This window comes from Oncorhynchus gorbuscha, linkage group LG01 (assembly GCF_021184085.1).
Source record: "Oncorhynchus gorbuscha isolate QuinsamMale2020 ecotype Even-year linkage group LG01, OgorEven_v1.0, whole genome shotgun sequence".
Taxonomy (NCBI): Eukaryota; Metazoa; Chordata; class Actinopteri; order Salmoniformes; family Salmonidae; genus Oncorhynchus; species Oncorhynchus gorbuscha.
In genome coordinates, this window is record NC_060173.1 from 88,983,240 (window position 1) to 89,008,010 (window position 24,771).

Consider the following 24,771-nt stretch of genomic DNA (forward strand, 5'->3'; position numbering starts at 1 on the left):
TTCCATATAGACTTGGTCAGATCCAGACCTGGTCCGATCCGAGTGAGGGAAGCAGCAGAAAATCATTTTTTAAGCTACTTTATTAACCGGTGCTGATAAAGCGCGAGAGGAGGAAGAGAGGTCTAGCAGGCTGGGGAGGGGCTATACTGTAAAGGTGTGACACAGTGAGCAAGGAGGAGGGAGGGAGAGACGAGACAGCAACCAACCAACCAAGCCGACTCACGCGATAGTAGACTAATAGCTACCATAGCAAGGTTACTTATCAAATATGATTACGTAATACCTGTCTTGACTGCCTCAAACCGGAAGAAGCTTGTTAAGCTAGCTAACATTAGCTCTTGGTCGTTGTAGCCTATCCTTCTCCTTGAACTTTTAATTCCATCTTCTATTGATTAGATATCTCCTACCTTTTGCCACACACGGCTCTATGACTGTAGCCTATTGCCGCTTTGAGGACTTATGATTATCCAACAACGAGCTACACAAACAACGCTCCACTCTCGTGACAAAATAGAGCAGTAGCATGAATTATCAAATTTCTCTCTCTCTGACTACTGCCACAGTCACTTTCGGATCTGTACAGGCTCTTCCGGACAAGTGAGTTAAAATTACACATATCCTTAGGCCTGTGACAATCATATCACATCCGATCCAGACCTGTGACATTATTCTGAATTCTGGATCTGGACACGCTCGGGTCCCGGACTGGGTCGGGTATTCGGATACAGGTGGATCTGTGAAGACCTCTAGACCAAATATCGAACCTTCCTCCGGAGCGAGCGGACCACAGGGGAGTGCCACCATTGACCTCTGGGTCTAGGGCTCCCTTGTGTGTCTGCTTGCTCCTCATGTTGTCCTTCCTCCCCTCTGCAGATCCAGTACCAGTCCCAACACCAATCCAGATCTGCCTGTAGCTCAGGACCTGAAGCAAAGATATATATATATATATTCTTGGTATCATTTGAAAGGAACTTAGGAAAATGAAACACATTAGATCTGGTAAAAGATAATACAAACAAATAAGCATGCACATTTATTTTAGCACATTCACTAAATTGTTTGATAACAATTAGCAAGCTAGTTTGCTACCTACCACATGTTCATATAAATCAGATTTGACCGTTCAGACACACGTTTGGCCACAAATCAGATTTGTATCCAACTTCAAGCCACCTATGAAGGTGATTTGAAATGTGGTTTGAAATATTTGATTCCATGTGCTTTTTGGCTGTAAAGACTTCAGAAAAAACGACATACTTGAATCAGATATGCAAATAAACAGGATTTGAGTCACGTCAAACTGCCAATGTGAACATGGCTGTAATATTTTGTACATCGGTGTAAAGGTGTAGCACCTTAATGCATCTCAACTACAGGTTTCACATAGGCTTTTAGTAAAGTCACATACTTCTTCTGTAAGTCTCTTTAAAAGCATCAAAAATGTCAATGCTCAACTTTAACATGTGATAACTAAGCAACACAACAGATGAACAGCAATTACATTTACACTCATGGGTGACTAAAAAGACGAGAACTAGCTGAATGCCACGCACCTTCTAAACTCCCCCTCTAGGAAGTCAGGTAGCCTAGCGGTTAAGAGTGTTGGGCCAGTAACCAAAAGGTCACTGGTTCAAATCACTGAGCTGACTAAGTGAACAATCTGTCAATGTGCCCTTGAGCAATGCACTTAACCCTAATGTCTTGTGTAAGTTGTCTGCTAAATGACTGGGTCATATCTCAATGACCCAACACCAATAATCCAGCATCAATAACACAACCAGACTAAGTGACCCAACACCTACAACCCAGCAGTTGAGTCAGCCAAATAACCCAGCCTTTTTTAAATATGTGTATACACTCGTGTGTGTGTGTGTGTGTGTGTGTGTGTGTGTGTGTGTGTGTGTGTGTGTGTGTGTGTGTGTGTGTGTGTGTGTGTGTGTGTGTGTGTGTGTGTGTGTGTGTGTGTGTGTGTGTGTGTGTGTGTGTGTGTGTGTGTGTGTGTGTGTGTGTGTGTGTGTGTGTGTGTGTGTGTGTGTGTGTGTGTGTGTGTACAGACATGAGTTCCTTAAGGGGTGTTTAAATGCCCATGGCATCATAAAGCAGAGACTATGAGTGGGTGAAGTGTTTAAATATTTATACCAGGCTTACTGCTTTGTGTACAGTCAGCCTCACTGGTGCTACATAGGGAACAGACTTCTAGGGGGCATCCAGGCTTGACACAAGGCCGATGTGTGTGTGTGTGTGTGTGTGTGTGCGTACGTGCAAGCCTGTGTGACAGAGCAAGCATGAGTGTGTGTTTCTCAAATTCTCACATTGATATTCCATTCAGTCGGGCACAGTAGGTCACTCTGTTATTATTAGAGCTGGTAATAAAAGCTGAAGAGTTGTCACACTCCTTGGACCAATTCTGAGAACAGGGGTTGTGAGATGTAGGAGTGAGAGTTCTGCAATGACGAGGGTAGATGGAGGGTTTGGTGTCACGTAAAATATTGTTCAATGTGTTACCTGACGTCAATGTGACGACATTCCCAAACAATCTGACATTAGTCTGTGTGTTTGACTCCTGACGTGTTTGTGTGTTTATTAACATAGTACTGTAACGTCTCTTAGCACGAGGCAAGTAAATAGAAGTCTTTTTAAATACACTAAACCGTCTTGAGACCCCATATGTGAAACACATGCTCCAGTGGCCCCACGCATTGAGTACACACACACAGACGCGCCTGCCTTGAAAACATACAGCTACGCTATCAGATAATCTCTGTCACTTCTTGTTGTTGTTGAGCTATGTCAAAGGGCAGTACACAAAGAGCAAGCACATCACTGGGCTGCTTTAATGACATAAATGTGCATTAACACACAGAAATATCTCTGCTGATAGGTACTTAGGACAGTAGGAGGCTGTTCCTTCTCTTGCTAGAACAAAATACCTTTCTGCTGTGTACAGACCTGGTACCGACAAACCTACTATTTCTACTTGTAGAAACGCAATGCTCGTCAGTTGTCGAAAACTTGCCTTTGGGCCAATTGAGACAAACTTCCACGTGGGGAAGCCGACAGAAGTGAAAATAATTATAGTTAAGGCACTTTTCCTGGTGTAATCTGCCCCCTTTTCATCAGAATTGTTGTAGCTTAAACATGTAATGTCATGAAATGTGAGATGCGTGTGTCTGCCGCCCCACCCCAACCCACATGAAATAGCCGATTTGAGGCTGTTGAGGGGAGGGCAGGACCACATCAATGGCCAAAGTGAAATGGAGACAGTAGATACAGCTGATCTGTTGTAATATAATAAAGACAGTAGATCTAGCTGGTCTGTCATAATATAATAGAGACATTAGATCAAGCTGAAATGTCATAATGTAAAAGAGACAGTAGATCTAGTTGAAATGTCATAATATAAAAGAGACAGTAGATCTAGCTGAAATGTCATAATATAAAAGAGACAGTAGATCTAGCTGAAATGTCATAATATAAAAGAGACAGTAGATCTAGCTGAAATGTCATCATATAAAAGAGACAGTAGATCTAGCTGAAATGTCATAATATAAAAGAGACAGTAGATCTAGCTGAAATGTCATCATATAAAAGAGACAGTATATATATATATATATATATATATATATAAAAAATATATGCCATTTAGCAGACGCTTTTATCCAAAGCGACTTACAGTCATGTGTGCATACATTCTACGTATGGGTGGTCCCAGGGATCGAACCCACTACCCTGGCGTTACAAGCACCATGCTCTACCAACTGAGCTACAGAAGGACCACAAGTAGATCAGTAGATCTAGCTGAAATGTCATAATATAAAAGAGACAGTAGATCTAGCTGAAATGTCATAATATAAAAGAGACAGTAGATCTAGCTGAAATGTCATAATATAAAAGAGACAGTAGATCTAGCTGAAATGTCATAATATAAAAGAGACAGTAGATCTAGCTGAAATGTCATAATATAAAAGAGACAGTAGATCCAGCTGAAATGTCATAATATAAAAGAGACAGTAGATCAAGCTGAAATGTCATAATATAATAGAGACAGTAGATCTAGCAGGTCATAATATAAAAGAGACAGTAGATCTAGCTGAAATGTCATAATATAAAAGAGACAGTAGATCTAGCTGAAATGTCATAACATAAAAGAGACAGTAGATCCAGCTGAAATGTCATAATATAAAAGAGACAGTAGATCTAGCTGAAATGTCATAATATAAAAGAGACAGTAGATCTAGCTGAAATATCAAAATACAAAAGAGACAGTAGATCTAGCTGAAATGTCATAATATAATAGACAGTAGATCTAGCTGAAATGTCATAATATAAAAGAGACAGTAGATCTAGCTGAAATGTCAAAATACAAAAGAGACAGTAGATCTAGCTGAAATGTCATAATATAATAGACAGTAGATCTAGCTGAAATGTCATAATATAAAAGAGACAGTAGATCTAGCTGAAATGTCATAATATAAAAGAGACAGTAGATCTAGCTGAAATGTCATAATATAAAAGAGACAGTAGATCTAGCTGAAATGTCATAATATAAAAGAGACAGTAGATCTAGCAGGTCATAATATAAAAGAGACAGTAGATCTAGCTGAAATGTCATAATATAAAAGAGACAGTAGATCTAGTTGAAATGTCATAATATAATAGAGACAGTAGATCTAGCTGAAATGTAATAATAAAAAAGAGACAGTAGATCTAGCTGAAATGTCATAATATAATAGAGACAGTAGATCTAGCTGAAATGTAATAATAAAAAAGAGACAGTAGATCTAGCTGAAATGTCATAATATAATAGAGACAGTAGATCTAGCAGGTCATAATATAATAGAGACCATAGATCTAGCAGGTCATAATATAATAGAGACAGTAGATCTAGCAGGTCATAATATAATAGAGACAGTAGATCTAGCAGGTCATAATATAATAGAGACCGTAGATCTAGCAGGTCATAATATAATAGAGACCGTAGATCTAGCAGGTCATAATATAATAGAGACAGTAGATCTAGCAGGTCATAATATAATAGAGACAGTAGATCTAGCAGGTCATAATATAATAGAGACCGTAGATCTAGCAGGTCATAATATAATAGAGACAGTAGATCTAGCAGGTCATAATATAATAGAGACAGTAGATCTAGCAGGTCATAATATAATAGAGACAGTAGATCTAGCAGGTCATAATATAATAGAGACAGTAGATCTAGCAGGTCATAATATAATAGAGACAGTAGATCTAGCAGGTCATAATAATGTATTCAACCTTATCTTCCCTGTACTCTATATATATCTGTTTATTATACCTGTTGATACAGGGCTCATATGTGAAACTATTCTAACTGAACATTTTCTTTCACAGTGACACTGACTCCAAATGGGAGTCTTATCCGGTGTCCTGTGTGAATTTAAGTATGCTCTCTCTAATTCTCTCTTTCTCTCTCTCGGAGGACCTGAGCCCTAGGACCATGCATCAGGACTACCTGGCATGATGATTCCTTGCTGTCCCCAGTCCACCTGGCCTTGCTGCTGTTCCAGTTTCAACTGTTCTTCCTGCGACTATGGAACCGTAAACTGTTCATTTTTACTCTTGAGGTGCTGTCCTGTTGCACCCTCTACAACCACTGTGATCTCCACCCGGCACAGCCAGAAGAGGTCTGGCCACCCCTCATAGCCTGGTTCCTCTCTAGGTTTCTTCCTAGGTTTTTGCCTTTCTAGGGAGTTTTTCCTAGCCACCATGTTTCTACACCTGCATTGCTTGCTGTTTGGGGTTTTAGACTGGGGCTATATAAATATATTTGATTTGATAGAGGACTGAGTGGTTTCCAAATATTGAAAGTGTGTAAATAGTTACCCATGTTATTTTGTAAATGTCACCGTGCTTCTACACCTGCATTGCTTGCTGTTTGGGGTTTTAGGCTGGGGCTATATACATATATTTGATTTGATAGAGGACTGAGGGGTTTCCAAATATTAAAAGTGTGTAAATAGTTACCCATGTTATTTTGTAAATGTATATATATATTTTTTTTTTCATATATTTGTTGTTTTTTTTTCTCCATTTTTTTGGGGGGGTGTTAGAATACCATTTTGGTATTTTGTATACAGTTATTTGTTTCAAAATGTATACCTTCACCAATTTGGCCAATTGGGTACATTTGGGCTACTTGTGTGGGACACCTGGGTGACTTCATGATACATGTCATGTAGCACACTCATTTTGGAAGTTATCATTCTGACACGTTGCACAAGTACTGATGCCCTCTTATATTTTTCACTGAAGTTGTCCCCATTATCCTATCTGAATGTTTGTTTTATCTTGTTCACTTTAAAGATGATGATATAAAAAACGTATGTTTTTTATCATTGTTTTATCTAAACCAGATCTATTGTGTTGTATTCTCCTACATTCAATTCACATTTACACAAACTTCAGAGTGTTTTCTTTCAAATGGTACCAAGAATATGCATATCCTTGGTTCTGTGCCTGAGCTACAGGCTGTTAGATTTGGGTATGCCTTCAGGCGGAAATTGCACAAAGTAGGGGGGAGCTCTAAGAGGTTTAAGCACGCTCAAGTTTTCACATTTTTTGTATTATTTCTTGTTTATTTCACAATAAAAAATACTTTGGATCTTCAAAGTGGTAGACATGTTGTGTAAATCGAATGATATAAACCCCCCCAAAATCCATTTTAATTCCAGTTTGTAAGGCAACAAAATAGGAAAAACGCCAAGGGGGGTGAATGTTTCGCAAGCCACTGCATGTTTTTCACCTACTGTACTATTTTGCTATATTTACATCCTAATGACCATTACAGATGACAATTTTGCACTTACAATGAAAGATAAATAACCATTAAAAAATGTGTTATGTGAAAATATTTTCTTGATGGGTACAGTGAGGTGTTCTTTGATACAAGGGCAAATTGTTGTTATGGACCTTTCACATCTCTTAAGTCATCAACTTATTTATATCCAGCATGTGAGGGAAAAATAGCTTGAATGGATCCAACAACACACTCAGGCAAGGGGATTCTAGGTCCTGTACTTAGCTTCTCCCCACATAGAACATACTCCAAAAGAATCTGTAGGTCACCAAACGGTATTGTCTGTAAGAGAACGACAAAAACAAATGTTATCATACTTTCATTGGTAATCATTGTGTAGACACATTTGCTAGCTAGCCACAACACACAGGAATAGTCTCCTTTAGAGTGGTGCAGCTGTCTAATGAACTGCCTTGCAGTGCTTGAGGCATCACTACAGCCCCTGGTTCGATCCCAGGCTGTGTCACAGCCAACTGTGACGGGGAGACCCATAAGGCGGCACACAATTGGCCCAGCGTTGTCCGGGTTAGAGGTGGGTTTGGCTGGCCGGAATTTCCTTTTCCCATCGTGTTCTAGTGACTCCTTATGTTGGGCCGGGCGCCTGCAAGCTGACTTCGGTTGTGCAATGTTTCCTCTGATACATTGGCTGGCTTCCAGGTTAAGCGAGCAGTGTCAAGAATTAGTGCTGCTTGGCAGGGTCATGTTTCGAAGGACACATGACTCTCAACCTTTGCCTCTCCCGAGTCCGTATGGGAGTTGTAGTGATGGGACAAGACTGTAACTACCGATTGGATATCATGAAAAGGTGTATAAAAATAAAGCTTGGCAACGTTAGCTACATATCTATAACATTAGACTACAGTACATTTTGGGTATAGCTAACAAAGCTAGATAGATCAACTTGGCTATCTTGGCTTGTCGTACTAGCAAGCCCTGTCATTTGTGAAAAGACAGCTTGTATTGCTAGCTAGCTACTGACAACAAAACAACTTACTACCTTGTGTGTTATTTGCCTTCCTGGTTCAGCTGGTCCAGGCTGCCGTTGCCAGTTGATCTTGGAGGTTCTGAAGAATGTCTCCAGCACACCTCTGTCCATATGTGCTTCAAAACTTTGATGATGTCCCAGACACACGATCCATGGGGTCTGAAGTTACCATCTCCAGTAAGGACTGTCCATGATCAAATTCGTTGCAGCACAGACGCTCCTCTTCTGTCAGCATGGCTGGACAGCACCCGCATTGGCACCACCAGTTGGAGTCTTGTTCTCGTTGTCATGTTTTGTCATTGATTATCATGTCTTGTCCCTGTGCTTCCCTTCTATTCGTTTCCCTCTGCTGGTCTTATTAGGTCTTTTCTCTCTTTCTATCCCTCTCTCTCCCCCTCCCTCTCTCCCTCTCTCGCTCTCTCTCTCTATCCTTCCGTTCCTGCTCCCAGCTGTTCCTCATTCTCCTAACTACCTCATTTACTCTTTCACACCTGTCCCCTATTTTGCCCTCTGATTAGAGTCCCTATTTCTCCCTCTGTTTTCCGCTTCTGTCCTTGTCGGATCCTTGTTTGATGTTTGCTGTTCTGTGTCCTTGTTCCGCCCTGTCGTGTTTTTGCCTTCTTCAGATGCTGCGTGTGAGCAGGTGTCTATGTCAGCTACGGCCTGTGCCTTCCCGAAGCGACCTGCAGTCTGTGGTCGCGTCTCCAGTCGTTCCTCTCTACTGACGAGAGGATTTCAGTTTTCCTGTTTTGTATTTACCTAAGATAATATCCAGGATTATCGTTTTTGTTTAAGACTGGAATAAAGACTCTGTTTCTGTTTGTCGCTTTTGGGTCCTCATTCACCAGCATAACAGAAGGATCCGACCAAGAATGGACCCAGCGACTACGGATTCTCGCAACACTGCCGTCGAGATCCAGGGAGCAATGCTCGGCAGACACGAGCAGGAATTGTCTGCTGCTCGTCATGCCGTTGAGACCCTGGCCGCTCAGGTCTCCGACCTCTCAGGACAGTTTCAGAGTCTTCGTCTCGTGCCACCAGCTACTTCCTGGTCTTCCGAGTCTCCGGAACCTAGGGTTAATAACTCACCATGTTACTCTGGGCAGCCCACTGAGTGCCGCTCCTTTCTCACCCAGTGTGATATTGTGTTCTCTCTCCAGCCCAACACATACTCAAGAGAGAGAGCTCGGATCGCTTACGTCATATCACTCCTTACTGGTCGGGCTCGGGAGTGGGGCACAGCTATCTGGGAGGCAAGGGCTGAGTGTTCTAACGATTATCAGAACTTTAAAGAGGAGATGATACGGGTTTTTGATCGTTCAGTTTTTGGGAAGGAGGCTTCCAGGGCCCTGGCTTCCCTATGTCAAGGTGATCGATCCATAACGGATTACTCTATAGAGTTTCGCACTCTTGCTGCCTCCAGTGACTGGAACGAGCCGGCGTTGCTCGCTCGTTTTCTGGAGGGACTCCACGCTGAGGTTAAAGATGAGATTCTCTCCCGGGAGGTTCCTTCCAGCGTGGACTCTTTGATTGCACTCGCCATCCGCATAGAACGACGGGTAGATCTTCGTCACCGAGCTCGTGGAAGAGAGCTCGCGTTAACGGTGTTCCCCCTCTCCGCATCTCAACCATCTCCTCCCACCGGCTCAGAGACTGAGCCCATGCAGCTGGGAGGTATTCGCATCTCGACTAAGGAGAGGGAACGGAGAATCACCAACCGCCTTTGCCTCTATTGCGGTTCTGCTGGACATTTTGTCATTTCATGTCCAGTAAAAGCCAGAGCTCATCAGTAAGCGGAGGGCTACTGGTGAGCGCTACTACTCAGGTCTCTCCATCAAGATCCTGTACTATCTTGTCGGTCCATCTACGCTGGACCGGTTCGGCTGCTTCCTGCAGTGCCTTGATAGACTCTGGGGCTGAGGGTTGTTTGATGGACGAAGCATGGGCTCGGAAACATGACATTCCTCTCAGACAGTTAGGGAAGCCCACGCCCATGTTCGCCTTAGATGGTAGTCTTCTCCCCAGTATCAGATGTGAGACACTACCTTTAACCCTCACAGTATCTGGTAACCACAGTGAGACCATTTCCTTTTTGATTTTTCGTTCACCTTTTACACCTGTTGTTTTGGGTCATCCCTGGCTAGTATGTCATAATCCTTCTATTAATTGGTCTAGTAATTCTATCCTATCCTGGAACGTTTCTTGTCATGTGAAGTGTTTAATGTCTGCTATCCCTCCTGTTTTTTCTGTCCCCTCTTCTCAGGAGGAACCTGGTGATTTGACAGGAGTGCCGGAGGAATATCATGATCTGCGCACGGTCTTCAGTCGGTCCAGAGCCAACTCCCTTCCTCCTCACCGGTCGTATGATTGTTGTATTGATCTCCTTCCGGGGACCACTCCCCCTCGGGGTAGACTATACTCTCTGTCGGCTCCCGAACGTAAGGCTCTCAAGGATTATCTGTCTGTTTCTCTCGACGCCGGTACCGTGGTGCCTTCTTCCTCTCCCGCCGGAGCGGGGGTTTTTTTTGTTAAGAAGAAGGACGGTACTCTGCGCCCCTGCATGGATTATCGAGGGCTGAATGACATAACGGTTAAGAATCGTTATCTGCTTCCCCTTATGTCGTCAGCCTTCGAGATTCTGCAGGGAGCCAGGTTCTTTACTAAGTTGGACCTTCGTAACGCTTACCATCTCGTGCGCATCAGAGAGGGGGACGAGTGGAAAACGGCGTTTAACACTCCGTTAGGGCATTTTGAATACCGGGTTCTGCCGTTCGGTCTCGCTAATGCTCCAGCTGTCTTTCAGGCATTAGTTAATGATGTACTGAGAGACATGCTGAACATCTTTGTTTTCGTTTACCTTGACGATATCCTGATTTTTTCACCGTCACTCGAGATTCATGTTCAGCACGTTCGACGTGTACTCCAGCGCCTTTTAGAGAATTGTCTCTACGTGAAGGCTGAGAAGTGCGCCTTTCATGTCTCCTCTGTCACATTTCTCGGTTCTGTTATTTCCGCTGAAGGCATTCAGATGGATCCCGCTAAGGTCCAGGCTGTCAGCGATTGGCCCGTTCCTAAGTCACGTGTCGAGTTGCAGCGCTTTCTCGGTTTCGCTAATTTCTATCGGCATTTCATTCGTAATTTCGGTCAAGTGGCTGCCCCTCTCACAGCTCTTACTTCTGTCAAGACGTGCTTTAAGTGGTCCGGTTCCGCCCAGGGAGCTTTTGATCTCCTCGAGAAGCGTTTTACATCCGCTCCTATCCTTGTTACTCCTGACGTCACTAAACAATTCATTGTCGAGGTTGACGCTTCAGAGGTGGGCGTGGGAGCCATTCTGTCCCAGCGCTTCCATTCTGACGATAAGGTCCATCCTTGCGCTTATTTTTCTCATCGCCTGTCGCCATCGGAACGCAACTATAATGTGGGTAACCGCGAACTGCTCGCCATCCGCTTAGCCCTAGGCGAATGGCGACAGTGGTTGGAGGGGGCGACCGTCCCTTTTGTCGTTTGGACTGACCATAAGAACCTTGAGTACATCCGTTCTGCCAAACGACTTAATGCACGTCAAGCTCGTTGGGCGTTGTTTTTCGCTCGTTTTGAGTTCGTGATTTCTTATCACCCGGGAAATAAGAACACCAAGCCTGATGCCTTATCCCGTCTCTTTAGTTCTTCTGTGGCTTCTACCGACCCCGAGGGGATTCTCCCTGAAGGGCGTGTTGTCGGGTTGACTGTCTGGGGAATTGAGAGACAGGTAAAGCAAGCACTCACTCACACTGCGTCGCCGCGCGCTTGTCCTAGTAACCTTCTTTTCGTTCCTGTCTCTACTCGTCTGGCTGTTCTTCAGTGGGCTCACTCTGCCAAGTTAGCTGGCCACCCCGGCGTTCGGGGTACGCTTGCTTCTATTCGCCAGCGGTTTTGGTGGCCTACTCAGGAGCGTGACACGCGCCGTTTCGTGGCTGCTTGTTCGGACTGCGCGCAGACTAAGTCAGGTAACTCTCCTCCTGCTGGTCGTCTCAGACCGCTTCCCATTCCTTCTCGACCATGGTCTCACATCGCCTTAGACTTTATTACAGGTCTGCCTTCGTCTGCGGGGAAGACTGTGATTCTTACGGTTGTCGATAGGTTCTCTAAGGCGGCACATTTCATTCCCCTCGCTAAGCTTCCTTCCGCTAAGGAGACGGCACAAATCATCATTGAGAATGTGTTCAGAATTCATGGCCTCCCGTTAGACGCCGTTTCAGACAGAGGCCCGCAATTCAAGTCACAGTTTTGGAGGGAGTTCTGTCGTTTGATTGGTGCTTCCGTCAGTCTCTCTTCCAGTTTTCATCCCCAGTCTAACGGTCAAGCAGAAAGGGCCAATCAGACGATTGGTCGCATATTACGCAGCCTTTCTTTTCGAAACCCTGCGTCTTGGGCAGAACAGCTCCCCTGGGCAGAATACGCTCACAACTCGCTTCCTTCGTCTGCTACCGGGCTATCTCCGTTTCAGAGTAGTCTTGGGTACCAGCCTCCTCTGTTCTCGTCCCAGCTCGCCGAGTCCAGTGTTCCCTCCGCTCAGGCTTTTGTCCAACGTTGTGAGCGCACCTGGAGGAGGGTCAGGTCTGCACTTTGCCATTACAGGGCGCAGACTGTGAGAGCCGCCAATAAACGTAGGATTAACTGCTGCTAACAGAACTGCTGCTACCGGACACTTGTTTACTATTGCTAATACTGCACAATTTAAACACTTGCCCCCCAATCCCCCATTCCCTGATACATGTGTAAATATTGTAGTATAAATTGTGTTTTCCTGTATTATAATTATGATAAAATGTTTATTCTATTCTACTGAGTCATTTACGTTCTGTTTTTATTCTTATCTTTTAATTATTTCTTCTGGTTGTTGCATTGTCGAGAAGGAACCTGCAAGTAATCATTTCATAAAACAATGTAAACCATCTGTATCATGTGCGTCGGACTAATACAACTTCAAACACACAACGCTCCCTAGAGTGTATATTTTTTCCCAGCCCTGATGTCTGGCTGCCTCTCACTGTGCTTCAGGGAGAGAGGGGAGGAGTAAACCACAGCTCCTGTCTGACGTAAATGCAACACAATCGCTTTGTTTGTGTGGTCACATCCCCTCTGACAGCACTAACCAGCTAACGGGCTAACTGTCACGTTCTGACCATAGGTCTGTTATTTTATCTTTGTTTTAGAATGGTCAGGGCGTGAGTTGGGTGGGCAGTCTATGTTTGCTTTTCTATGTTGGTTTTTGAGTTCGGCCTAGTATGGTTCTCAATCAGAGGCAGCTGTCAATTGTTGTCCCTGATTGAGAATCATACTTAGGTAGCCTGGGTTTCAGTTTTGGGTTGTGGGTGTTTGTCTTCCGTGTCAGTGTTTGTCGCCACACGGGACTGTTTCGTTCATTTCACGTTTCTTGTTTTGTATTTCGTAGTGTTCAGTTTATGTTTTAAAATAAACATTATGGACACTTACCACGCTGCGTTTTGGTCCTCCGATCCTTCTCACTACTCCTCCTCAGAAGAGGAGGACGAGGGTCGTTACACTAACACTCCCTTTCTTCCCTTCCTCACCCCCTTCTCTCGCTTCCCCCTGTCTCACAAAACCATACATAGGCCTACACTGCTGCTGCATTCATAGGCAGGCATGAACTGATGTGCACTGGACCGAGACACTGAACAGGGTGGAAAATATAGCTCTGTACTGCAGCTTCTGTTGCCGTCTATGAAAATGTTTGCTGGTGGATGTTTGGAGAACACATCTGCACATAAAGTCGTTGTCTGGTACCGTAGAGTTTAATTTGATGTGTCCTACCTGACTCCTGCACAGGACTGTGGGATGGGGGATGTGGATTGGCACCAAGTGTTGTGGGACTGCCAACCTACATTAATAAGGCCTCAGTGGTTTTAGTGTAGGTGAATGTGTGTGTGTTTGTGTGTGTAGCTGTATTGAGCTCGACCCTGCACTGCTCAAGGGTACACACACTGTGTGGGAGTGTGTGGTGTGTACTGCTAGAGATGTTATAGCTGTGTCCTAATGACTGAATGTTCTGGTAAAGATAGACAACGCCCAATAACACCAGTTAAATTAGTTCAATGTGTTAGGCTCCTTTCCAGTCAGCACACAAACACACACACACACACACACACACACACACACACACACACACACACACACACACACACACACACACACACACACACACACACACACACACACACACACACACACACACACACACACACACACACACACACACACACACACACACACAGAGTCTTGTACAACTAACCTTGTAGTGACACACAATTCAGTCTTAATCAAAATCCTATTTTCCCTAACCCCTAGCCCTAAACCTAACGCTAACGCTAACCCTAACCCTAACCCGTAACCTTAACTTTAACCTGAAAACCTAACCTTAACCCTAACCCTAAACCTAGCTCCTAACCCTTACCTTAAAACTGACCCTAGCTCATAACCCTACCCCTAAAACTAACCCTAGCTCCTAACACTACCCCTAAAACTAACCCTAGTTCCTAACCCTACCCCTAAAACTAAAACTAACCCTAGCTCCTAACCCTACCCCTAAAACTAACCCTAGTTCCTAACCCTACCCCTAAAACTAAAACTAACCCTAGTTCCTAACCCTAGCCATTAAAACTAACCCTAGCTCCTAACCCTACCCCTAAAACTGACCCTAACTCCTACCCTAATTCTAGCCCTAACAATAATTCTAACCTTAACCTTAAACCCCCTACAAATAGCATCTGACCTTGTGTGGTCAAAATGCCCGCAGTAGGTAAAATGTTTGTTTACTATTCTTACAGTATAGTTAAACACACACACACACACACACACACACACACACACACACACACACACACACACACACACACACACACACACACACACACACACACACACACACACACACACACACACACACACACACACACACACACACACACACACACACACACACACACACACACACACACACACACACACACACACACACACAGTCTTGCTGATTCATGTGCTAAAGGGATAGAGAAGCTTAGTTAGTAGGCAGCTAGCAAGAGAAAAATGGGATGCCTAAAAAGAGATGAAGAAAGAAGGAAATGAACCAGAAGATGGAGAGACTGAGTGAAGAAAAGAGGGAAAGAGACGCTGGCTCTGTGAGAGAAGGAGTGATAAAGAGAAATCTTGCTGGATATGAGCTCACTGACGATGAGATACTGTATAAATAGTCAAATGGAGCTTATCAGAATGATTGAAATCTCCTCAATAACCAGCGGTGTTCAGGATATTATATCTTCATATTTCCTAGAGGAGGGCAATTTGACCTCTACCTATATCGGTGAAACATCACCTTACACCGGACACTGATTTTAGAGTATCTAGAAGAGAGAGCATATATTCCACAGAAATATACTGATCAGATACAGTAGGTAGAGAGGGTGCAGGTACCAATATCCCACATAAATAATGATGAGATTGAATCACATTGTAGGAGAAGCTGATATCAGGCTGAAGTAACTCTCTGGTGGACTATACATGTATTCAGCAACAAAGGGCTTTTCTGTACCTGACAGACAGGCTGAGATTTTTTTTAAATCATAGTTTGTGGGGTTACTGAGTATTTAATGATTCATTCAGCGGCCTCTCTACGGTATGAATCCACTCAGTAGGCCTAGAAGTTCAAGTTTTCGAGAGACAGAGCTAACCTACAATAGTCTAAGCCCTGTTTAAATGTGTTTGATGAAGATGTTTATTTTGGCTTTACTGCTAATAGCCAATACCAACAGATTCACTACATGGAACAACAGATAGACCACCCCAAAAAATCCAAAGGAAGTTTGTTCTAAAGATCTGGAAATATATATATATTTTATTTACATGTATTTAAGCCCTTACCTTTTGGCACTAAACAGTTGGTGGAGGGTATGTGTGTGTGCGTGCGGGAGGGGGGTTTGTTTGTGTGTTTTGTATGTGTTTGTGTGTGTGTGGGGGGTGTTATATGGAATTGTTTTAAGAAGGTCATAACAGGGATCATTTTGCTGTTTGATTTAGAATTTTAGAACAGATTCACTACGTTCTCCCCAAAAAATCCAAAGGAAGTTGGTTCTGAAGTGTCTGTCCTATATCTGAGAAATATAATAAAGATCAGGAAACATATATATATTTATTTTTACATGTAATTAACCCCTTATTTTTGGCACTAAATAGTCTCCATATACACAGTACTTTATTTTTTCCAACTGGTACCGGGGGACCTTCAGACAAGTCTTGTGAGGCCTGTGGGGGTCCTAGAGCAAAACCATGTGTACGTATTCATGAGAGACTCCCCTTTCCACAGAGGGGTCATATTAGTGTGTAGCCCAAACTGTTCGGAGGCTACAGATCGACTGTACTGACTTCAGATGAGTCACAAGATGCTTGTGGGGGTCGTTGAGCAAAACGTCGAACACCATCAAGTTCGTGAAAGTCTCATCTTTCCACAGAGGGGCCATACCGTTCAGACGTTACAGAAGTTTTTGGTGAGAAGACCAATTTTTGGGATGTCTCATGGTCTGACAAACACCACTCTAGCTCTTCCACCGCAGATGTGAAAGTGAGACATCGGCGGATGCGGTGGCTTGAGACACATCCAATGCAGAAAAATGTATCTCTATCTTAAACTGACAGATTTTTATGGGGATTTTTTTATTATGCTAATTAGATTTTCGTGGGGGTGCGGATATCGACCTTAGCGGGTTAATGGAAAGGAAGAGGGAAAGTTGTGTGCTAGAGGTTATTAAATCAATATACCATATTGTCATACAGTAATCTATTTTTGGGCAGAGAAATGTAATTGTTTCATACCGCTGTAGAATGGGTTTTAATCCAGCCCATTGGACTGATATGCCCATTGGACTGATATGCCCATTGGACTGATATGCCCATTGGACTGATATGATGGCGCCCGGAGGAGATGGCTGCCGTTTTACGGATTCCTAACTAGTTGTGCTATTGTGAGTGTTTTTTAGCGTTATTTGTATATAATGTTTCTGCCACTGTCTCTTATGGCCGAAAGAGCTTCTGGATACCAGGACAGCGATTACTCACCTCGTACTGGACAAAGATTTTTTCTTTAACATGTTGGACACGAAGGATTTACTTCAGACACCTGACAAGGTCCAAATCCTTGTCATTCGCATGAAGAAGAGATGGCTCCTCGATCTACATCCCCAATATCTCCTTGTGTTGATCTAAAGGCGAGTGAGTGATCGCCCTCAACCATCAGTCCTATTAGCCTATTAACGTGCAATCATTGGATAACAAAATGGATGAGCTCCGATCAAGACTATCCTACCAATGGGACATTAAAAACTGTAATATCTTATGTTTCACCGAGTCGTGGATGAACGACAACATTGATAACATACAGCTGGCTGGGTTTTCGAACCATCAGCAAGATAGAACAGCTGCCTCCGGTAAAGACAAGGGATGGCGGTCTGTGTCTATTTGTCAATAACAGCTGGTGCACAAAATCTAATATTAAGGAAGTCTCAAGGTTCTGCTCTTCTGAGGAAGAGTTTCTCATGATAAGCTGTGGACCACACTATTTACTAAGAGAGTTTTCATTTATATTTTTCGTAGCTGTCTATTTACCAACACAAACCGATGCTGGCACTAAGACTGCCCCCAGCGAGCAGTATAAGGCTATAAGTCAACAAGAAAATGCTCAAACAGAAGCGGCGCTCCTAGTTGCCGGGGGCTTTACTACAGGGAAACTTTAAACCGTTTTACCACATTTCTACCAGCATGTTAAATGTGCAACCAGAGGAAAAAAAACTCTTGACTGCCTTTACTCCACACACAGTGTCACGGACGTCGTCGTGGAAATGACCGGACCAAGGTGCAGCGTGGTGAGCGTACATTTTCCTTTATTTATGTAAATGTCGCCAACAAAACAAGAAACAAAGAAACGACCGTGACGCTTACTAGGGCTATAGTGCCACTAACAAAGATAACTACCCACAAAATACAAAGGGAAAAGGCTGCCTAAGTATGATTCCCAATCAGAGACAACGATAGACAGCTATCCCTGTTTGAGAACCATACCCAGCCAAAACATAGAAACCATAGAAATAATGAAACTAGAATGCCCACCCTAGTCACACCCTGGCCTTTTAAGAATAAAAGCCTCTCTATGGCCAGGGCGTGACACAGAGATGCGTACATAGCTCTCCCTCGCCCTCCATTTGGCAAATCTGACCATAACTCTATCCTTCTTATTCCTGCTTACATGCAAAAACTGAAGCAGGAAGTATCAGTGACTTGCTCAATAAGGAAGTGGTCAGAAGACGCAGATGCTAAGCTACAGGACTGTTTTGCTAGCACAGTCTGGAATATTTCCGGGATTCTTCCAATGGCATTGAAGAGTACACCACATCAGTCACTGGTTTCATCAGTGCATCGATGATGTCGTCCCCACAGTGTCCGTACGTACATACCCCAACCAGAAGCCATGGATTACAGGCAACCTCCGCACTGAGTTAAAGGGTAGAGCTGCTGCTTTCAAGGAGCGGAAATCTAACTCTCTCCCAGACGCTTATAAGAAATCCCGTTATGCCCTGTGATGAACCATCAAACAGGCAAAGTGAATAATACTACACCTGCTCCAATTCTCGTCGGATGTGGCAGGGCTTGCAAACTATTACGAGCTGCCCAGTGATACCAGCCCACCAGATGAGCTAAATTACTTCTATGCTTGCTTCGAGGCAAGCAACACTGAAGCAAGCTTGAAAGCATCAGCTGTTCTGGACGACTGTGTGATCAAGCACTCCGTAGCCGATGTGAGTGAGACCTTTAAATAGGTCAACATTCACAAGGCCGCAGGGTCAGGCAGATTACCAGGATGTGTACTCTGAGAATGCACTGACCAACTGGCAATTGTCTTCACTGACATTTTCAACCTGTCCCTGACCGAGTCTGTAATACCAACATGTTTCAAGCAGACCACCATAGTCCCTGTGCCCAAGAACACCAAGATAACCTGCCTAAATTACTACCGACCCGTAGCACTCATGTCTGTAGCCATGAAGTGCTTTGAAAGGCTGGTCACGGCTCACATCAACGCCATCATCCCAGAAACCCTGGACTCACTCCAATTTGGATACCGCCCTAACAGATCCACAGATGATGCAATCTCTATTGACCTCCACACTGTCCTTTCCCACCTAGACAAAAGGAACACCTACATGAGAATGCTATTCATTGACTACAGCTCAGCGTTCAACACCATAGTGCCCTCAAAGCTCATCACTAAGCTAAGGACCCTGGGACTAAACACCTCCCTCTGCAACTGGATCCTGGACTTCCTGACGGACCGCCCCCAGGTGGTAAGGGGAGGTAACAATACATCTTCCATGCTGATCCTCAACGGTGCGCTCTCAGTCCCCTCTTGTACTCCCTGTTCACTCATGACTGCATGGCCAGGCACGACTCCAACACCATCATTAAGTTTGCTGACGACACAACAGTGGTAGGCCTAATCACCGACAACGATGAGACAGCCTATATATAGGAAGGAGGTCAGAGACCTGGCAGTGTAGTGCCAGGACAACAACCTCTCCCTCTACGTGATCAAGACAAAGGAGATGATTGTGGACTATAGAAAAAGGAGAACCGAGCATGCCCCCATTCTCATCGACGGGGCTGCAGTGGAGCAGGTTGAGAGCTTCAAGTTCCTTGGTGTCCACATCATCAAAAGTTCTACAGCTGCACCATCAGGACCATCCTGACTGGTTGCATCACTGCTTGGTATGGCAATTGCTCGGCCTCCGACCGCAAGGTACTACAGAGGGTAGTGCGTACGGCCCAGTACATCACTGGGGCCAAGCTTCCTGCCATCCAGGACCTCTATACCAGGCGGTGCCAGAGGAAGGCTGAAAAAAATGGCCAAAGACTCCAGCCACACTAGTCATAGACTGTTCTCTCTGCTACCGTACGGCAACCTTCTACCCCCAAGCCATAAGACTCTCTGAACAGTTCATCAAATGGCTACCCAGACTATTTCCATTGCCCCTTTCCCCCACCCCCTCTTTTACACTGCTGCTACTCTCTGTTTATTATCTATGCATAGATACTTTACCTCTACCTACGTGAACGTATTACCTCAATTACCTTGACTAACCCGTGCCCCCGCACATTGACTCTGTACAGGTACCCCCTGTATATAGCCTCGCTTCTGTTATTTTATTGTTGCTCTTTATTTGTTATTTTCTATTTTAATTTATTTAATTTATTTAATTTATTTAAGTGTATTTCAGTAAATACTTTAACACTTTTTTTCTTCTTAAAACTGCATTGTTGGTTTAGGTCTTGTAAGTAAGCATTTCACTGTAAGTTCTGTTGTATTCGGCACATGTCACAAATAACATTTGATTTGATTTGCTATTTCAGCAACTCTCCCCTCTACCTTTCATCTCTACCTCTGTCCTATTCAATAGACAAAAATATGTGAGGAACGGGTCTGTCCTACGCCTTAAAAAAACATTGTTCAATACTGAACAATACCATGATGTTATTGGTATGTTTGTTAGGGCTCAGATAGCACTGTCCTTTGTAGATGGATGGACGCTACATGGCAGGTGGCTCCTGGCAGGCTCCTCTGGTTCGTGCTAGGCTCCTGGTTCTCTGGGTTCTTCAGACCCTTGTGGATGTTTGTTTTCTTGTGCTAAGTCTCTTACATTTACAGCCTGGAAGAGAGTAGAGCAGGGGTGTCAAAGTCAAATGGACGGAGGGCCAAATAAAAAATTTAGCTACAAGCCGAGGGCCGGACTGTTCGAATGTTCATTGAAAATTTTTTAAATGACGCATATAGTCTAGTGAACCTAATTGAACCTACTGAAAACCTAACAAATATATTCCAATATGATCAGATAAATAAAGCAATATTTTCTTATGGCTCTGTCAGTAATCTTTAATTTTCAACAGACACAAAAGACAAATTTCCTTTATATAAAAATCCCCATAACATGAACATTAAATGAAAGAAACCGGTATTCAAGGCACCATCAGTAGCCTATATTTTCTATTTTAGCAAAAGTGGGCTAAATTTACTTCAAAGAAAAAAACAATAATAGCAATTTTCTATCATCCACTCAACTGAAATATTTTTAAAATATAATTGGATTGAAATACAATAAAATAAAGTGCAAAAATCTATTAATAAAAAACAACACTTTGTTTAAGGAGAAGTAACATGCAGTGAAAACAAATATTAAACTTTAACTTTTAAACTTGAACTGAGTAAAAACTCTAAATATGTGATTGCACAGTAATGTTCACTTGTTTGAGGTTGAGGGTGATACTTGGTGGTGTCCCATCTTTTCCACAAGTTCATCAATGTTCGGGGTAAGGCTCTGAGCTGAGGAAATCCTCAGAATTGAGTGGAGGTGTTCAGCAGTAAGTCGACTTCTGTGTGATGTTTTGTTCAAGTTCATCAAAGAAAACAGTTGTTCACACAGGTATGTGCTGCCAAACATAGACAACGTTTGAGCAGCCTGGATGCGCAGCTGGGGCATTGTGTCGGGGAGGAAACGGGCGAACTCCGCAGCACCCACTGCCGCATATTTTGCCCTCAGTGCATCATTGCATTGGAGGTCAATCAACTCCATTTGGAGGTTTGGTGGTGAGCTTTCCACGTCAACAGCAAATGGGTTACCGAGCAGTTCCAACCTGCTTTTTTGTGCTTCAAAGTCAGCAAATCGGCGTCGAAAGTCAGCGGCAAGCATACCTATTTTATCAGCCAACTGTGCGCTCGGGAACGCACTGGTAGAGAGCTTCTCTTTCATGGTCTGGCAGCTGGGAAAGTGGCTCAAATTTTCTTTCCGCATCTGCGTCTCCCACAGAGTCAGTTTGGTTTTAAATGCCTTCACTGTACTGTACATATCAGAGATGACACGATCCCGACCCTGCAGCTGCAAGTTCATTGCGTTCAGATGACTCGTAATGTCACACAGAAAAGCCATTTCACACAGAAACATTTCGTCTCGGAGTTGTGTTGTGTCTTTCCCTTTGCTGTCCAAGAACAGACAAATCTCCTCACGAAGCTCGAAACATCTTTGAAGCACCTTTCCCTGGCTTAGCCATCGCACCTCTGTGTGATAAGGCAAATCACCATGCTCCGTTTCTAACTCCGTCAGAAATGCCTTGAACTGGCGGTGATTCAAACCTTTGGCTCTGATAAAGTTAACTGTGCGCGTGATGATGCTCATTACATGCTCCATTTTCAAGGCTTTACCGCACAACGCTTCCTGGTGTATGATACAATGATAAGCTGTCAGCTCACCTGTCGCGTTTTCCTCTTGCATCTTTTCCCGTATCTTCCCCACCAGTCCGCTCCTGTGTCCACACATCGCAGGTGCTCCGTCGGTTGTCAAACCCACGAGTTTTTCCCAAGGCAGCTCCATCTCATTTACACATCTTGACACCTCTTCATACAAATCATGCCCCGTAGTTGTGCCATGCATAGGACGTAAAGCCAAAAACTCCTCTGTCACGCTTAGGCTGGAGTCCACTCCGCGGATGAAAATTGACAACTGGGCAATGTCAGAAATGTCGGTGCTCTCATCCACAGCCAAGGAATATGCAATGAAATCTTTTCCCTTTTTCACAAGCTGCTCTTTTAGATTGATGGACAACTGGTCTACTCTCTCGGCAATGGTGTTTCTGCTCAGACTCACATTTAAAAAGAGTTGCCTTTTTTCTGGGCAAACTTCGTCACAAACTTTAATCATGCAGTTTTTGATGAAATCCCCTCCGTAAATGGCCGGGCTGATTTAGCGATCTCTTCTGCCAAAATAAAACTGGCCTTGACAGCAGCCTGGCCTTGTGATTTGGCTTTTTTGAACAGAGCCTGTCGAGATTTGAGGCCTCGTTTTAATTCCTCTGCCTTTTGTAGCCTTTGTTCCATGTCCATATTCTTGTTTTTGTCCGCGTGTTTCGTTTCATAATGTCGTCTCAGATTATACTCTTTCAGTACCGCCACACTTTCTCCACACAGAAGACACACAGGTTTTCCAGCTACCTCCGTGAACAAATACTCCGACTCCCACCTTGTTTGAAACCCCCGGTTCTCAGTGTCCACCTTCCGTTTTGCCATTTTTGATGGGTATCTGAAAGTTAATTTTACTGTGATGCTGACAACTGCTGTGCCAATAAATATTGAAATGAAGCAGCCTACTGCTCGGTGCGTCACCGTTGCATTGTGGGAAATGTAGTATTGGTGCGTGTAAAAGATCTGCGGGCTGCCGGCTTGCTGCGGTCTGCGGGCCGGTTCTAATAACAAATCAAGATCATCCCAGGGGCCGTAAAAAACCTTCTCGCGGGCCGGATGTGGCCCGCGGGCCTTGACTCTGACATATGTGGAGTAGAGGATAGGACAGGAGAGGGGGGGGTGAGAGGAGAAGAGAGGAGTGAGGTAGAGAAGAAGGATATGAGGATAGGAAGGAAAAATTAGGAAGGGGCTGAGAGGGGAGGGGTGACGGCATAGGTGGGGAGGGAGGCGAGGATAGATCATCTTAGGTTAATCACTGAACTTATCACGTTTCAGGTAAGACCAGATGCAGAAAAAGTTGAAGTAACAGTTTATTAATCGAACAGGGGCAGGCAAAAGGCAGGTCAAGGGCAGGCAGAGGTCAGTAATCGAGAAAGGTGGGGCAAAGGTACAGGACGGCAGGCAGGCTCAGGAACAGGGCAGACAGAATGATCAACAACGGGAAAACTAGGAAACAGGATCAAGGCTTGACGAAACAAAACGAACTGGCAACAGACAAACAGAGAACACAGGTATAAATACACAGGGCATAATGGGTAAGATGGCCGACACCTGGAGGAGGGTGGAGACAATCACAAAGACAGGTGAAACAGATCAGGGTATGACAGAACTGTTGGTGGATGACAGGGAAAGGGGAGAGAGTGTGAGAGGGATTGTTGATGATGAATTAGTGTGTTACTTAAATATTAGGTGCGCAGAGGGACACCGGCTCAGACCTTAGATCCTTATTACATGGTATCTTAGAGGTGAACAAAACGAAGGTAAAAGTGTGTGTCCATTCCTATACCCCTTTATCTCTCCACAGCCATAATAAAACACAGTAATAAACAGTAAATACAGTGCCTTGCGAAAGTATTCAGCCCCCTTGAACTTTGCGACCTTTTGCATCATATCGCTTGCCAGATGGTAGCAGAGAGAACAGTCTATTACCTGGGTGGTTGGAGCCTTTGACAAGTGTTAGGGTCTTCCACTGACACCGCCTGGTATAAATCAAATCAAATCAAATGTATTTATATAGCCCTTCGTACATCAGCTGATATCTCAAAGTGCTGTACAGAAACCCAGCCTAAAACCCCAAACAACAAGCAATGCCGGTGTAGAAGCACGGTGGCTAGGAAAAACTCCCTAGAAAGGCCAAAACCTAAGAAGAAACCTAGAGAGGAACCAGGCTATGTGGGGTGGCCAGTCCTCTTCTGGCTGTGCAGGGTGGAGATTATAACAGAACATGGCCAAGATGTTCAAATGTTCATAAATGACCAGCATGGTCGAATAATAATAAGGCAGAACAGTTGAAACTGGAGCAGCAGCACGGCCAGGTGGACTGGGGACAGCAAGGAGTCATCATGTCAGGTAGTCCTGGGGCATTGTCCTAGGGCTCAGGTCCTCCGAGAGAGAGAAAGAAAGAGAGAAGGAGAGAATTAGAGAACGCACACTTAGATTCACACAGGACACCGAATAGGACAGGAGAAGTACTCCAGATATAACAAACTGACCCTAGCCCCCCGACACATAAACTACTGCAGCATAAATACTGGAGGCTGAGACAGGAGGGGTCAGGAGACACTGTGGCCCCATCCGAGGACACCCCCGGACAGGGCCAAACAGGAAGGATGTAACCCCACC

General features: G+C 44.1%; 1 pseudogene; it reads right to left on the reverse strand.

The window, feature by feature from the left end:
* Nucleotides 1–21,154: 21,154 nt before the first annotated feature.
* LOC124045353 lies at nt 21,155–22,974 on the reverse strand (annotated as a pseudogene).
* Between the last annotated feature and the right edge of the window lie 1,797 nt (nt 22,975–24,771).